At 46.8% G+C, this 12,839-nt stretch overlaps 1 protein-coding gene across 2 annotated transcripts in view; it reads left to right on the top strand.

The window, feature by feature from the left end:
* LOC141089275 (uncharacterized) overlaps positions 1-12,839 on the top strand; it is a 157,122-nt gene that overhangs the window by 107,217 nt on the left and 37,066 nt on the right. The window lies entirely within an intron of this gene.

The raw sequence follows: 12,839 nt of genomic DNA on the forward strand, positions 1-12,839 counted from the left end.
ATTCCGGGTGCATTGCCTGGTGTGGCGCTTCCCTGGAACCCAGCGACACATCTGTCACTTCTGGTGCAGCATTGCATCTCTAGGCGCTGATGTGAATTTGTGTTCTGGGGCACAGCCTGGTATGGCTAGTATTATGGGGGCATGGCCTAGTATGGCTACTGCGTCACCGGAAAGGGGCCTGGGATCTTTGGTGTGTAATGACCTGGTATGGGTCAGTGTGTCCCAATACAGCAAGGGAAAGGGTGGAACAGGGAAGAATTCCCTACTCCTGTTTCGATCCAGAGGCAGACCTTGGAAGTTGGCAGGGAATAAAAACTTCCCTCTACTTCAAGGCCATGCTATAGGAAGGTACTCCTGATGGAGGACAACACCCTGCCTGGATATCTTACGGAAGCAGACACTTCGACCTTCAGTAGTCCTGCTTCAAGTGGGGCAAGTCAAGGTTGATACCTGGAGGAAAACTGTCCTAAATATCTGTTTTTCCAGTTCACCATCCTGACTGCACCATGGAGGACATCCTCCTTATCCTCCCATCTCCCCCCTCGTTATTTCCTGTCCCTCTTAATGAGGATTGGAACACCTAGAGGAAGCTCCAATCCCACTGGCTGCATTGGGCAGATCAGTGTGGATCGGGGGGAGCCCAGCCTTTACCTTCCTGCTAGCAAGAGATCTGTGAATGACACCTCCCGGTGGGAGGGTCCCCCAGCCTACCTCAGTGAAGCACTGCTCCTGAGTTGCGAACCACTTCCCCCTGCCTGAGGTATCTCGGCTCAGGTGTCTGCCCCTGGCATGCTGCAAGCCCTTTGTGTGCTTCCGGCGACAATGTCTCTGCAGGCCAGGCACAGCACTTCCGGGTCACGGCCAACATGCGTTCCACGGTGGAATGCAAGAAGAGGATCTGCCGAAGACATGAGCAGGGAAGTCCGACTTATGGCTATCGTATAAATAGGGCTTTGGAATGTGTACGCTGCCCTACTGTAAGCTGAGGATTCTGTGAAGGCTGACATTACCTTGGAATAGAGCCAGGACCTTGTGAGTAAGCTTTTAAAGTGACACCCACTTTAAGCCCTTACCCTACACACAAACACAGGAGTCAAGAAGTCACAGAAGTGTAGGAGATGTGCTATCTGTAACGTAAAACTACCAGATACCTGGCAGAAGCACCTATGTGAGCCCTGCACTTCATAAATCATCAGAGAGGAACACCGTTCTTTGCTGTTAGACTTGAGGTCCATAATTAGAGAGGAGGTCCAGGCCTCAATTTCTGGGATTGTATCTTCTCATACCTCACAATCCGAATCCCAGAGTCCTGTAATAGGCCAAGGGAGTTAGAAGTGTCCTTTGAAGAGGAGATGTCAGATGAATCAGACCAGGAAGAAGGGCAAGTATTTACTGACCCACCATAGGGAGGGACGAGTTATCTCTCTTCCTCCGTGCGGTACGCAATACCATGCAGGTGGAGAGAACCCCAAAACCCCTCCCCGTACTGGATGTTAAGTTTGGGGGGTTACGATCCCAGAGAAATGGAGTATTCCTGGTTAACAGCCACATTTGTTCTATGGTCATGAAGGAATAAGAGGATATGGAATAAAGACTCCTGAGAGACTTTAAATTGTGCCTTTCATTAGAACCAGAGGATGTCAAAGCTTGGGAAAACGTCCCAAGATAAACTTTCCGGTAACCAAAGTGGCAAAGAGAACTTGAATCCTGTTTTTGAAGATTCCTCCAGCTTGAAAGAACCCATGGACCAGAAGGCAGACTGTCTCCTAAAGAGAACCTGGGAAACTTCAGCATCCATAATCTGGGCGAACATCGCAGCAACATCGGTGGCTCGATCAATGCATTTACGGGTTGACTACTTGGAGGAAAAAATGAGATCTAAGGCTCCCAGGGACACATCCTAAAATCCCTTCCTCTCCTGAAACTGGCAACCTGATTCATGGCTGACTCGTCAGCAGAATATTTACGATTCGTGGCCAGGAATGGGTCTTTGTCCAATGATGCCCAAAGGGCTATCTGGTTAAAGACTTGGTCAGGGGACGCTGAGTCTAACAATGAGCTCTGTTCCATTCCCTTCTCGGGCAATTAAGTGTTTGGGCCTGTTCTAGATGATATTCTGGAAAAGGCATCAGACAAGAAAAGGGTTCCCTGAGGAGAAACCAAAGAATATCAGCCCTTTCGTAGGCCCAATCCGATCCCGATGTCAGGCTATAAAGGGAATGATGGTAAAACTGCCAGATGAAGCTACCCCCATGGGAGGTAGGGGTAGGAACTCCATTTTTGGTTCAGGCTCAAGTAGAAAGTGACGCCATGAGTGGGGGGACTGCTAGAATGGTTCCTGGGGGGCTGGCAGGAGATCTCAGAAAATCTGTGGATTTTGGAGTCTCCCACAGCTACAAAATAGTTCACTCATCTACCCCCTAGATAGGTTCATAATAACAAACTCTCACCTTCAGTCAGCCGCTTCCCCCATGTGGACAGATGTCCAGGACCTACTAAAAATCGGAGTGGTGTTCACAAACAGGAAAAATGCAAGGGCCATTACTCCAGTCTCTTCTCAGTAAAGAAACCCTTGGGAGAGAGTAGGACAATAATAAATCTGAGGCCCCTGAACTAATGGATAAAATCAATCAGATCTACGATTCCTCTTAGACAGGAATGCGGTGATGTGTACCCTAGATTTAAACTAGTACTATCATGTTCCTGTCCACGCTTCATACCACCGATTCCTAAGGTTTGCTCTGAGGGTCCAGGGGAGGGTCTGTCACTACCTGTTCCGATGTCTTCACATTGTCCTAGCTTCAGCACAGAGTATTCACCAATCTGGTGAAGTTAGTTGCCTACCTAAGCAAGCAGGAAGTCGTCTAGATAAAGGACTATGATGATGATCCAGTCGTAGCCAGCTCCAAGGAACAGCTCAGTGAGCGATGCCAGACCTCGATTTCAATGCTTGAGAGGCTGGGATGGGTCATAAATCAGGAGAAGTCAGACCTTGTTCCAGAGCCCAGGAAAAAATTGTTAGGGGTCCTGCCAGACTCCAGACTAAAAACTTTTCTCTTGCCAGAACAGAAGCAGCACGCCATGTTTGGAAGAATCCACCAATTCACAGGAAGCTGCTGCTCCATCAAATAAGCAATGAGAATCCTGAGGCTAATAACATCTTGTATCACCTTTGTACAGTAGCGTCAGAAGCGCGCCCTGGAGATCTCGAGAGTAGAAATATCTTCCTGGGACCAACGTTAACTATCGCTGGACAGTGTGATACCCCTATCCCTCTTGGTGAGGGTATCTCTACACTGGTGGACCACTCCAGAAAACCTCTGGGTGGGAGGTCCCTGGATTCTCGCCCCGTTTATAGTGGTCACCACCGATGCAAGTCAGCTAGGTTGAGGATGCCATGTGGAAGGGAGATATTTCCTGGGAGAATGGAGTCCAGATATGAGATCCAGGTCCTCGAATTTCTGGGAACTGTATGCAGTATGGAAGGTACTACTTCAGGTCCAGTCGATGGTCCGAAGCAGAAATCTAAAAATACTGTCCGACAACATGACGGCGGTGGCGTTCCTACATCAAGGGGGACCAAAACATCCTACACTGCAACACCTGGCCACAAATGATGGTTCTATCAGTCTCTGCAGTACACGTGGAAGGATCCAAGAACCAGGTGGCAGACTTCCTGAGCAGGCAGAAGTTATCACCCACAGAGTGGGAGCTGAACGGGGAAGTGTTCAGTGTACTGTCAACGCTGGAGAGTGCCACAGGTAGATCTGTTTGCAGCAAGAGAGAATGCAAAGGTCAGAAGATTTTTTTTTTTTTTTTTTTTTTTTTTTTTTCTTCTCCCTAAACCCCCTAGACTGTTCAGCAGGAATTGATGCACTGTCCCAGCCATGGGGAGAGGGGCTGTCCTATGCATTTCCCCCTCTTCCTCTGGTTCCGAGGGTACTCGGGGAAAGAGCGAAGATCGTTTTAGTGGTGCCCTTCTGGCCAAAGAGGAGTTAGTTCCCTCTCCTGAGAAAAATGTCGGAAGACCCCATCCTCCTTCCAAGGAGAAAAGATCTCCTTCACCAGGGCCCAGTTCTCTTCCACAGTCGGGACAGTCTTCAACTCTCAGCATGGATCCTGAGAGGCAGGTCCTGAAGTAATATCTACCCTTCAAGCAAGTAGAAAACCTGTGACCTCTGATATATAGCTCTGGCAAAAATTAAGAGACTGCTGCAAAATTTCCAGTTTGTCTGATTTTTCTTTTTCTAGGTATATTTTTGAGTAAAATGTAAATTGCTCTTTTATTCTATAAACTATTGACATGTCTTCGAATTTCCAAGCACTAAATTTTGTATTTTCAGAAAATGAGAAATGGTCAAAATAACAAAAATGCAGTGCTTACAGACCTCAAATGTTAAGGAAACAAGTTCATAAAACATTAGTATTGTTGTTTCTAAATGACTAACTCAGGAAGAGTTCAGAAATCAATATTTTGTGGTATAACCATGATTTTTAATCACAGCTTTCATGTGTCTTGGCATGGTTTCCACCAGTCTTTCACATTGCTTTTGGATGACCTTATGCCACTCCTGGTACAAAAATTTAAGCAGTTCTTTGTTTGATGGCTTGTGACTATCCATCTTCCGCTTGATTACATTCCAGAGGTTTTCAACGGGGTTCAGGGCTGGAGCCTGGGCTGGCATTGACAGGAATTTGATGTGGTGGTCCATCATCCACACATTGATTGACCTAGCTGTGTGGCATGGTGAATTGTCCTGCTGGAAAACCCATTCCTCAGAGTTGGGGAACATTGCCTGAGCAGAAGGAATCGACTTTTTCCAGGATAACCTTGTATGTAGCTTGAGTCATACGTCCTTCGCAAAGATTAACCTGCCCAATTCTAGCCTTGCTGAAGCATTCATTCCCAGATCACCGATCCTCCACCAAATTTTACAGTGGGTGCAAGACACTGTGGCTTGTACGCCTCTCCAGGTCTGTCTAATAATTAAATGACCAGGTGTTAGGCCAGCGGTCTCAAACTCGCAGCCCTCAGGAAAATAGTTTGCGGCCCTCACCCCATGGGCCCTCGGGACAATAGTTTGCGGCCCTCACCTCGGCCAGGATCACACATGCGAGAAGCACAGCCAAGTCTCGCATGTGAAATCCCAGTCACACACAGTACTGCTCATTAAGGTCATGAATATGGACGCCACTCCACTCATAGGCGTGGCCCCCATATTTATGAGCTTAATGAGCGGTACCACGTGACGTGTGACCGCGTGCTCTTACAGGAAGAAGTCGGCGCTGGATCATAGGAGCTGCTGCAGGAGGTGGTGAGTATGATGGCTAGACAGTCACAGCAGCCTGCTGTCAGCAGGCAAGGCATGTGAGTCACACTCACAGCACATACAGCAGGAGCAGCAAGAGAAGGGACTAGACTGCGCCACAGACTCAGGTGTGCTGGGTTCAGAATGAGCGGTGGGGCGGTGCGGTATATTGCTCTCGTAGGCGGGATATCAGCCGGCCTTATTGTGAACTTGCGCCATTACCCCGGGCTCAGAAGTGGAGGCGGCCGCGGAAACTGCTGCTCAGCGGGACAGAAAAGCGGGAAAGACGCATCGGCTAACACAAACAGTGACACCAAGTGGAATTATCTATTACACAGCCCCAAACATGTCTTTTTCAAAGCCTGCAGTGAAGAGAAAGTTTGGTGATGAGCACAGACAATTTCAGGAAAAGTGGGAAGTGCAATATTTCTTTGAGCACAGGGGCATCCCGACGTGTCTTATTTGCACAGAGAAAGTTGCAGTGCACAAAATACAATTTGAAGCGTCATTACATAACTAGACATGCTGAGGAGTATGCAAAATACCAGGGAGATGAAAGAGCCTACCGGGTTGCTAATCTTAAAAGATATCTACTGAGGCAACAAGATTTCTTTAAGAAAGCAACCAAAGAGAATGATGCAGCAGTCAAAGCTAGCTACGTGGTTAGTGAGATGATTGCTAAAGCAAGAAAGCCATTTAAAGAAGGTGAATTTGTAAAAAAAGTGCATATTACAGGCTGCAAGTATTGTCTGTCTGGAAAAGAAAGGTCCGGTTAGCAACATCAGCCTTTCTGCCAACACCGTAGCAGAGTGCTTTTCTGACCTGTCAAGTGACATTTATGATCAACTGTGTGAGAAAGCAGAATGTGTCAGTGTAGTCAAAAATGTAAGGGCGCACTGCTAATATTTGCAAAATATCAATAACTGGTGCAAATCAATGGTCACAGCAAAAAAAAGAGAAAAAAGGACCAATAGAGAAATGCACACCACCAGTCTATATATGTGCAGAAAGAGCTTTATTAACACGATTTAAAAACCTGTTAAAACAGGAATAACTACCCACTGTCAACCCTAGTCTGTACAAAAAATGGGTGAGTCTCATACATGTGGCATCCAAGTAGATAGAAAATCGTTATTATAAAATACATCAACATTAATATATAGAAATAATCTCACCATGATGCCCCACGACACACAATCCTAGTCAAATCACACAAGAAATGGAGACTAAAAAATATATGTAGATCGCCTTCAGATGGAATATAACCATAATAAACATGCCAAACCGAGTTACCATATAAAGCAATATCATGCAGTCTCTCGAAGTGCCCAAGGACTAAGCACCGCAGATACAGGTATTTAAAGGTGTTTTAAGCAATTGTATGCATACTTCCCCTGACAAAGCCGTGTTTTTTTGTTTTTTGTTTTTTTTTTTTGTATGTTTCAGCCTATACTCAGTCGCTCTTGAGACCACGGACATCACCGACACTCCCCAGCTCGCAATCTGTCCGTGGTGTTGATGACAATTTTGAAGTCATAGAGGAGTTGCTCAGTGGTTCCAATGCATGGCCAGACCACCGCTAAGGAGTTAGTTCACCAGCTGTGTGATGCCATTGAGAATGCCTGTTTACCTTGGAGGAGGTTTGTTAAAATAGCAACTGATGGAGCGCCATAAATGACAGGGAGGAAAAATGGACTGGTGGCACTTGTTAAAAAAAAAAAACTGTAAGAGGAAGGTGTGGAGGAGGTTATTGCTCTGCATTATCCATCAGCAGGCCCTTTGCAGCAAATGCCTGAAATTTGACAATGTGATGTCTTTCGTTGTGAAATGCATCAAACAAATCAGATCCAGGGGCTTAAACCACAGAAGGTTTCGTGCTTTTTTTTTTTTTTTTATTAAGAGGAAATGGAGTCAGAATATGGGGATGTGCTCTACTTCACCGAGGTACGTTGGCTCAGCAGGGGAATCATATATTGAAGATTTTTTTAGTTGAGAGCAGAAGTAAAAGCCTTCATGGAGAAAGATAGGGCTGCTGTTCCTGTGCTAAGTGATCCAAAATGGCTCCTGGACTTTGCTTTTTTGTTGATATCACACATGAGCTTAATGTACTGAACAAGAAATTACAAGGTCAGGGGCAACTTGTCAGTGCTGCCTATGACTACGTGAGAGCATTCTCTACAAAACTTATGTTATGGAAAGCCCAGCTTTCTCAGACAAACCTTTGCCATTTCCCATCATGCAAGGCACTCATGGAAGCAGGCACACCACTCAGTGGTGAGGAGTATATGGATGTCATTTTGAAGCTACAGGAGGAATTTGATCACAGAATTGTAGACTTCAAGACGCACAGAGCCACATTTCAAATTTTTGCAGACCCCTTCTCCTTTGATGTGCAAGATACCCCCCCTGTGCTTCAAATGGAGCTCATTGACCTGTAGTGCAACTCTGAACTCAAAGCCCAGTTCAGGCAGGTGAGTGGAAAAGCAGACAAGCTTGGGCAATTTTTGAGAGAATTGCCTCCCAGCTTCCCTGATCTTACCCGAATGTTCAAGCGGACCATGTGTCTTTATGGGAGCACATACTTGTGCGAAAAGCTCTTCTCTACTTTGAACTTCAATAAGTCCAAGTTCAGGTCCAGACTTACTGATGAGCATCTTCAAGCGCTACTGAGAGTCTCAACTGCTTCCTCCCTTAAGCCAAATGTGGCTCGGCTATACGAGAGTAAGCGCTGCCAGATCTCTAGCAGCAAGAAGTAGCCAGAAGCCATGTTCAAAACAGCTTATGTTCAATGTTCCATTCATGTTCAGAAAGTTAAATTGTTAAAGAACTGTTAATACAGACATCTGAATAATAATTACATTTCTCTAGTCAGCAACTATATGTGGTTTCTTCAGTCTTCTATATCTGCTGTATTATCATTTTTCATTTTATTACTGATGGATTTATTTTTTTTCTTATGATTTTGTTTAATTTATTTCTATTTAACACAAAATAAGATGAAAAAATAAAGATTTTTATAACATTGGTATGGTTTTTATAAGAGCTTTTCTTGTGGAAAACCTGATGCGGCCCAGCCTCACCCAGATTCTACCTCCAGCGGCCCCTGGTTAAATTGAGTTTGAGACCCCCTGTTCTAGGGTGTGTAGCGTTTCCTCCTTTTGGTTGATTGGGTTAGAACAAAAAGATGGCAATACTATTTCCTGTGCCCTGTGGAATTCTGTAGCCTCCTTATGGAGTTATGATGGGTCTAACCTTAAACCACCCTATCTTCCATGACCTGAGTGTGAGAGGGGTCTGACAAAGCCTGTGTTTCACTTATTCTATGGGCTGATGTAGGCGCTACCAGCAGGGATGGCTTTAATCAGATTACCTTCTCTGACATGGAAATCAACAGCTCAAAGGGGCTCTCCGTTAACGTGGTTAATACTAAATTTAGATGGATTTCCAGATTCATTAAGGGCTGTGATAGAGCCAGGTCAGTCCCACCCTGAAGAACCCCTCCATCGGATCTATTAGCCGCCAGGTCACAATTGTGTAGAGCCCCTAGGGCTGAGACCTGTACTTTATGGGTGCTAACAGTCCAAGCTCTAGCCCTTTCTGGAGGAACTCAATTATAGACGTTAAAGGGACTTCTCCCTCCTGTTCTGCCCCTGAAAAGGATAGGAACTCTCTCCAAGTCCTCCTGTAGATCTTAGTGGTCACTGGCTACCTGCTACTAAGCACGGTAGAAATTAACTTAGCCGAGAACCTTTTCTCTTTTAGAAACCCGATGTGTACCTTACCAGCGTGCTGGTGCAGGGAGCTGGTAACCAACGTACACATGGGGTTTCTAAGTGCTGCGCGCCGCTTAGAAACCCGATGTGTACCTTGGTTACCAGCTCCCTGCACCAGCGCGCTGGTAACTAAGGTACACAGTGGGTAACTAAGCAACGTGCGTGACTTGTTACCCCTGTGTCGCTGGTGCTGATCGCTGGTGAAGCTGCCTGTTTGGCAGCTCACCAGCGATCATGTAGCGACACACCAGCGATCCTGACAAGGTCATATCGTTGTCTGGATCGCTGGTGCGTCGCTATGTGTGACAGGGCCCTTACTCATCGATCAATCCAGCAAACACTGGAGCGATCAAGCAGGTCACAATCTGCTGTAGAGCAACAGGAGCGATGCTGAGAATAGATTAAAACAGCAGCTGATAAGAATGAGTCTGGATCAGTAGCGTAGCTACCGGGGGAAGGGGCAGTGGCCCCGCACTCTGAGGGGGCCCACCTGAAGCTACGCTATGTAACTGTATCGGCAAGCACATCGCGCCGATACTGTTACATTCTGTGACAATGCAGGATTAATCGATCCCTGAGGAGGCGGTGGGGGGCCCTGTGCCAGCAGTGGGCCCCCCCCGCTCGTCATCGCAGGGTTAACTATCGGCTGGACTCTGATACAGCTTGCCACATTGAGAGGAGCGTCATGCTCCCTCTCTCATCATCCCCCTGTGTCTGACCTCAGACGCCGACACTGACGGGGTTGCAATGGCATCAATACTCGGTGCCTGCTGTCTGGAGATTTTCGGCCGCTCAGAGCACCGTGGGAACAACAAGGAGGAGAGGCGAGTATTGGATTTATATTTTATCTAGCTGCATTATAATATACAGGCCTATGGGGGTGCTTTATACGATACTGGCTGCCTATGGGGGTGCATTATACCATACTGGCTGCCTATGGGGGTTTATACTTTACTGGCTGCCTATGAAAAATGCATTATACTATAGAGGCTGCCTATGGGGGTACATTATACTATACTGGCTGCCTATTGGGAATGCATTATACTATACAGGCTGCCTATGGGGGTGCCTTATACTATACTGGCTACATATGGGGAATGCATTATTCTATAGAGGCTGCCTATGGGGAGTGCATTATACTATACAGGGTGCCTTTAGCGAGTGCATTAAACTATATTGAGGATGGTCTGGTACATTATACTATATGGAGGCTATCTAGGGGGCCATCATACAGTGTGGGTGTTAAGGCCCCGTCACACTGAGCGACTTACCAGCGATCCCGACACCGATATCAAAGTGTCAGGATCGCTGGTGAGCTGTCACACACAGCTTCACCAGCGATCAGCACAGCGATGCCGAGCGTGCGGCATCGCTGGCCATCACTGTAAAAAATAATAAAAAAAATAAAAAATTTAGTTATTCTCACCTTCCGACGTCCCGTTCAGCCATCCGGCCTCTCTCCACGCTCCGGTCCCAGTGATCCTTTGCATGAATGACCGCGAGACTTTGTTATCCCTCGAGACCGTGACATCTCGCGGCCATTCATGCAAAGGATCACTGGGGCCAGAGCGTGGAGAGAGGCAGGATGGCTGAACAGGACGTCGGAAGGTGAGAATAACTATATTTTTTTTATTTTTTACACCTGATCGCTGGTCTCCCGCCTGTAACACACAGCGATGCGTGCTGGCCAGCGGGAGACCAGCGACCAAAGAAATGTCCAGAGGTTTCTTCCAGCGATCAGCGATACCGGCAGGGGGGCTGATCGCTGTCACACACAGTGATCTCGCTGGTGAGATCGCTGTTACGTCACAAAAGTTGTGACTCAGCAGCGATCTCTACCGAGATTTCGCTACCGAGATCGCTTAGTGAGACAGGGCCTTTAGTGTTGGGGCCATCAAGCAGTTTGGGGGCATACTAAGGGGTCAGTATACTGTGTGGGGGGTACAGTGAGGAGGCATCATGTTATGTATGAGAGCATCATACTGTGTATAGGGGAGCTTTAGAGGGGGAGACTCAGGACATTATTCAATGTTATGTGGTCACTTGTTATACGGGAACTCGGGTTACTGTGACTGTCAAAGGAGCACTATTACTTTCTAGGGGGGCAAAATGTGGGCACTGTTTTCTAGGGTACTTGCACCTAGCATTACTATATTCTAGAGTTGCTTTAGAATTGAGGGCACAGAGAACCACACAGCTGGTGCAGTAATAGGAACACATACGGCAGCAGCATTGGGGCACCAGCAGGATGAGGCGTTTGTGCAGGTTGGGAATAGTTGGTGACGTACTGAAAATGAGAAGTGAAATGTCTTTGTTGTAATCTCTGCAGACGAGTCCTGGGTGGAGAAGTTGTCTTTCTGGGCCAGATGGAAAAGACTGGAAAAGTGAACAACTCCATCAGAAAGAACATAAGCTGTAAGACACCATCTGTAACTGTACTTTGATCTGTTATATGTTCTGCAGGACTGGTATCTACCCCTGACCATATGGCAGTAATATCCATGTTGGTCTTTGAATAGATTATTTTCAGTAACAGCGCGGTCATCTGCTGAGGGTCTCCTCCACTATTTGGGTACGGCACCTAGTTGTAATCAAGGTTACCTGGTTAGGGGCCCACTCAGAAGCTTCGCCCCCCTGAATCAAAACCCTAGCTACGCCTCTGGCATGGATGGAAGGAACGTAAAGAAAAATGCTGCAGTGCTGCAACTAATTACTTTATTGTAGTGCTGGAGTCGTGGTTAACAAATGTTGTCCTCTTCCTGGACCGGCTCTTCTCGATCAGAATATTTTCACAGGGGCAAACTCCTATACTCTCCTTTCATACTGGCGCCATTTCAGCGTTATCGGCACTCATGTTACTGGAGCTCACGTGCGGTTTTTAAGACTCATGATCCCTGCGCCCCATCAGCGTTGGTGTGAAGGTCCCTGCCTACAGAGGTATAGGTAATTCAGAGAAAGTTAGTGGCAAACTGCAGCTCTCACTTCCTCTTGATTACATGTAAGTCCTAAAGGTACTGTCACACTTGGCGATGTACCAGCGATCCCGACCAGCGATATGACGCGGTCAGGATCGCTGGTACATCGCTAAGTGGTTGCTAGTGAGCTGCCACACAGGCAGATCTCACCAGCGACATCGCTGGGGACGGGGGTCGCTACTTACCTGTCACACTAGGCGATCCTGCGTCCTCCCGCCCGGCTCCACGCTCGTCTCTCCCCAGGAAGCGCCGCAGGAAGCTGACGACGAGAACAGTCCAGGACGTTCTCGCGCGATCAGCGATAACCAGCGGGGGAGCCGGTCGTAGGTAAGTATCAGACACAGCGATATCGCTAGCAATATCGCTATAACGTCACAAGTTATAGCGATATTGCTTAGTGTGACAGTACCTTAATGCGGGGATAGTGACACCAGTGCTGATTATGCCTGTCATAAAACCACATGTGAGCCAGAAGAACAAGAGTGCTAGCTGGAATGGTGCTCACACAGGAGATATTTTTTTTTTTTTTTTTTTTTTTTTTTTTTTAAGTTCATTTTCACAGGGGCAATCAGATCAAGGAGGGGTTGTACTAGTTATGACAACCCCTTAAATCAGAAGGGGAGTTGGCTTTCTGAGCATTCAAAAGGGTAAACAGGGTACAGTCCAAGATTGTCTGATAGATTTTCTTTTTAACAGGCCTGAGTGGCCTGCAAAGTGTAAGAATGTATAAATACTGAAGTGTATTGCACTGTCCATTATGGTGTCCAGAACTAAGATTTCTT

Source organism: Dendrobates tinctorius, unplaced genomic scaffold (genome assembly GCF_039654945.1).
Source record: "Dendrobates tinctorius isolate UK_male_01 unplaced genomic scaffold, ASM3965494v1 ptg000045l, whole genome shotgun sequence".
Classification (NCBI taxonomy): Eukaryota; Metazoa; Chordata; class Amphibia; order Anura; family Dendrobatidae; genus Dendrobates; species Dendrobates tinctorius.